This window comes from Trachymyrmex cornetzi, unplaced genomic scaffold (genome assembly GCF_001594075.2).
Source record: "Trachymyrmex cornetzi isolate Tcor2-1 unplaced genomic scaffold, Tcor1.1 scaffold628, whole genome shotgun sequence".
Taxonomy (NCBI): domain Eukaryota; kingdom Metazoa; phylum Arthropoda; class Insecta; order Hymenoptera; family Formicidae; genus Trachymyrmex; species Trachymyrmex cornetzi.
The window spans coordinates 64,711-70,139 of NW_017299946.1; the positions used below are offsets into that span (position 1 = coordinate 64,711).

General features: G+C 29.7%; 1 protein-coding gene across 1 annotated transcript in view; it reads left to right on the top strand.

Annotated features, from left to right (window-relative positions):
• LOC108766823 (UDP-glucuronosyltransferase 1-7-like) overlaps positions 1-5,429 on the top strand; it is a 27,208-nt gene that overhangs the window by 9,135 nt on the left and 12,644 nt on the right.

Here is a 5,429-nt window from a genome sequence, read left to right on the forward strand (position 1 = left end):
TTTGGGTCCGAAATATATAATAAACGTTTATTTTACCTCTACGTGTCCCACGAACGGAGATATCGTGATGCGAAATCCGAAATGTCAAAATTTTATGTAGGATACGTCACCTCAAAAAGTCATCTCCTTTTCATATTTTCGACGGTAGATGACACTCGTTTATTGCTGTCATTTATCGAATTATTTATCTATAGTTTCATTAGCACTGTATTATTAATGTGTCGACATTTCACTGTATAGTTACTTTAATACTTTAATAAATTACTTTTAAATTAAAAGTGTATAAAAATATAAAACAGGCCGCTTGATGTGTGAACATCGTTACGTATATATTCATGCCGTTTATAGCCTCGCGAATTTAGTAACGGCATGAATATATACGCAATGACATACACACGCTAAGAGGTCAAGTGGCCCGTTTTAAATTTTTATATGCTTTAGATTAAAATTACTCAGAAACTAAAGCCGCAATTAAAGATCTAAAAATACTTTTATTATATGTCGTCGGTATCTTTCGATTGCGATCAGTCCGAATAAAATTGGTGCAGCCAGATACCAAGATCTGGAGATCATTTCCCAAAAAGGAACCATTTCAGCTTTTCAAATTTTTTCAGTCGTACGTGTAACATACATAAAGCATTTTGTCCATTAAGCTGCTATTCACAATGCCTTCAGAGAATTTTAATTTTATATATAAAATTAAAGTAAAATTAGCGACAAAAGTGAACCTTAACGCGTATTTGATTAATCATGATTCTTTAACTATAATAACTAGTGAAGAAGCAATTATTGATTTAGCCGATTATATGGCTAAACGACTACATAAACCATACGTTACATTTACGTTACATTTACCTTACATTTACCTTACATTTACGTTACATTTACCTTACATTTACGATACATTTACCTTACATTTACGTCACATTTACCTTACATTTACCTTACATTTACTTTACATTTACGTTTCATTTACCTTACATTTACCTTACGTTCACGTTACATTCACGTTACACTTACGTTACATATACCTTACGTTCACGTTACATTCACGTTACACTTACGTTACATATATCTTTCGTTCACCTTACATTCACGTTACATTCACGTTGCATTTACCTTACGTTTACCTTACATTCACGTTACATTTACGTTACATTTACCTTGCGTTTACCTTACATTCACGTTACATTTACCTTACATTTAGGTTATATTTACCTTACATTTACGTTACATTTACCTTACATTTACCTTACATTTACGTTATATTTACCTTACATTTCTGTTACATTTGCGTTACATTTACGTTTCATTTACGTTACATTTTCATTACATTTCCGTTACATTTACATTACATTTACGTTACATTTACGTTACATTTACGTTACATTTACGGTAAAGAAAAAGGAGGGAAAACTGATAGCTTTATTTGTGGATTTGAAAACGGCATTTGATTCGGTGGATAGGGGAGTATTGATTGAGGCACTAAGGGTAGAGGGGGATAAGGGAAGGGCTGGTAGAAAGGATGGGTGAGCTATTAAGAAAAACAAAGAGTAGAGTGAGAACAGGGGAATTAGGAGAAAGTTTTTGAACGGTGAGTTGGATAAGACAGGGGTGCCGGCTGAGTCCACTGTTATTCAATGTAATCACGGCGGACTTGGAGGAGGAAATGGAAAAGGTACAATAGGGGGGTGGGGTGAATTTGTGAGGTAGGAAGGTAACCTTTTTAAAAAAAGGTAAAAAAAAGTCGCCAAGTGTGCATGTACCTTCTATAAAAAACTATACTTTACATAAACTAAAAAAAAACCGTTACATAAATAATATAGTTCAAGTGGTTGTTAATTTTTTATTATAAATTACCCCTCAGTAGTACGTATACATGTATTAAAAAAGAAATGAAATCAAATCTTTAAATTACGCCAATTGCAAAACGAATATATAATTTCTTGCAACATATAACATATACTATTGTATTTTGCAAATTGCGAAAAGAACATATATTTTATTGCAATATAACATTTAATTAACGAGACAAAATGATACGTACCTTTATCTTTCTAATCATTCAGTATATCGACTCGTGTATATAAATTCCGTGAAAGTGTAAGCCAACTCAAGTCTACCACCAGGTGATATTCGTGTAATCAAATCTTTATTGTATTTACAATCATTATACGTTTCGATCCTTGGATTGGATCCTTTTCAATATCGTTTCCTTATTATTAATTAAACATCACTGTGTTTCCAAATACACTAATCAAACAATACAATACTGTTGTACATTAATCATTATAAATAATAAAAAACTTTTTACATTTTAAATATCCACTTACATGACATATTATAATATAACGATCCTCGTATTACTTATTATGTCGCTCATCAACAAGTAAATGACCCGTAGCGTGTATCTTATTATATGTATATATGTTATCTCTAAGTATATGTTCGCAAACAAACAAACTCACAAGATAGGAAACTCTTATTATTTTAACAAACATTCATACGCCGAATTCAGTCTTTCCGTGTCCGTTTGTAGATTCAAACTGTTCTTTTGTCTTTTAATATGAATCATCTCCGATGTAAGTCTCTTGTTTAAAATTCTTTCTTCATCCAATATCTCTATTCCATTCCAGTCAAATTCATGTGAAAATTCCAATCTATGTTCTGTAATTACCGACCTTTGTGTTGAATTCCAATTAATGTGATTTCTATGTTCTGCTATTCTAGTTTTTAAGGTTCTACTCGTCTGTCCTACGTATGACGCATCACATTCTTTACATGCTATTTTATAAACAACATTACTGTGTAACATTTTGTCTAATTTGTCTTTTTGGACCCTAATGATATTATTTAATTTGTTTATTCCTCTAAAAGCTATTTTTACATTTTTATATTTATTAAAAAGATTTTTTATTTTATTCTCTATGCTCGAAATATATGGAATAGTGAAATAAGAAGTGATATTAATTTCTTCATCTGTTCCACTATTATCCATCCTATTATATTCTACTTTTAATTTCTGATAAATCCTTTTCCTTATTGTATCAATTATTACTTGTAATGGATAACCGTTCATTAATAAAATGTTGATTATTTTATGTATATTATTTTTATGAAACATAGGGTGTGACAATTGTAATACCCTGTCTATTAAACTATATATCACTCCTATTTTCTGAGACGTTGGATGTTGTGAGAAATAGTTTAGAAATCTACCCGATGATGTGGGCTTTTGGTACCAATCATGTATGATCTCATTTTTGTTTTTTATTAATGAAACATCCAAAAAGTTCAATTTCTCTTTACCTACTTCTAATGTAAACTGGAGTCGTTCATGATATTTATTAAATTCTTCCATTATTTCCATCATATTCTCTTCATTCGTAGCTAATGCTATATCATCCATATATCGCATATAGAGACTGGGTTTTGTCCTTAAATTATTTAAGCATTTATTCTCCAAATCCTGTAGTACTAGATTCGCTATAGTAGGGGATAGTGGTGAACCCATTGGTATCCCAAACGTTTGTTGATAAAACGCCTCATTAAATGTAAAATACGAGGATTTTAACACTAATTCTACTGCTGTAATAAATTCTTTTTTTGTAAGGTCTGTTTTCTTTTTAATTTCATTCCATCTGTTCTTAATACCTTCAATTGCTACATTTACCGGGATATTTGTATATAAGGACACTGCATCCATTGAATATAATAGATCATTATCTTTTATTTTTAGTTGTCTAATATTATCTACTACTTGGAAACTATTATCTACTGTAAATTTGTTTTTTCTTAAACTCTCTTGTAAAATATTATGTAAAAACGTAGCTAAATTGTGTAAAGGGCTATCTATATAAGAAATAATGATCCTAACCGGAAAGTTTGTTTTATGTACTTTAAGGACCCCATATGCTCTTGGTAAAATCTGATTGTTACTGTTAAGCCATTTGTATTCATTCTCTTTAATGAACTTTTTGGTTTTCCATCTCTTTAGTAAATCCTTTAATTTTGTAATTGTTTTGTTAACTGGATTCCGCGTAATAACCTTATATGTGTCCACATCATCAAGTAGATTATTCATCTTGTCAATATAATCCTTCTTATCTATTGCCACTACTACATTCCCCTTATCTGCTTTTGTATAAATTATTTCTGGATTTTCTGATATAAACTTTTTTGTTAATTTGAACATATTCCTAATTTTTTGTTCCATTATGTTCTTATTAAATTTTATATTCTTACTGTATGTGATAAAATTGTTTCTTATTTCTGCTACATTTAAATTCTTTATTCTATGAAAGTTGTACTCTATGTTTTTTATTATATCGATTGTTATTTTTTTAATATTATTTGGTGGCATACAAAAATTATCCCCCAATTGTAGTAACGCATGTACCTGTTCTGGAATGTATATTTTCGTAAGATTTATAAACCATTTATTATTCGGAATACTAATGTCGTATTTACTATCTTTAAAATCCATCGGATTAATTTTAATTCTGTAATTATTACTTTCATCTATATTAATGTTACATATAATGTTACACAGTAATGTTGTTTATAAAATAGCATGTAAAGAATGTGATGCGTCATACCTAGGACAGACGAGTAGAACCTTAAAAACTAGAATAGCAGAACATAGAAATCACATTAATTGGAATTCAACACAAAGGTCGGTAATTACAGAACATAGATTGGAATTTTCACATGAATTTGACTGGAATGGAATAGAGATATTGGATGAAGAAAGAATTTTAAACAAGAGACTTACATCGGAGATGATTCATATTAAAAGACAAAAGAACAGTTTGAATCTACAAACGGACACGGAAAGACTGAATTCGGCGTATGAATGTTTGTTAAAATAATAAGAGTTTCCTATCTTGTGAGTTTGTTTGTTTGCGAACATATACTTAGAGATAACATATATACATATAATAAGATACACGCTACGGGTCATTTACTTGTTGATGAGCGACATAATAAGTAATACGAGGATCGTTATATTATAATATGTCATGTAAGTGGATATTTAAAATATAAAAAGTTTTTTATTATTTATAATGATTAATGTACAACAGTATTGTATTGTTTGATCAGTGTATTTGGAAACACAGTGATGTTTAATTAATAATAAGGAAACGATATTGAAAAGGATCCAATCCAAGGATCGAAACGTATAATGATTGTAAATACAATAAAGATTTGATTACACGAATATCACCTGGTGATAGACTTGAGTTGGCTTACACTTTCACGGAATTTATCTTTCTATTCAAGAGTCTTATATTTGCAATGGAATACAACATTTAATCTAAAAACAATTAAAGACGAAGCATCACAAAATGAGAAAATTTTATTGAAATAAAATTTTTTATGTAAAAATACTTGGCGCGCTGCTAGACCTCAAAATATAATAAGTAAAT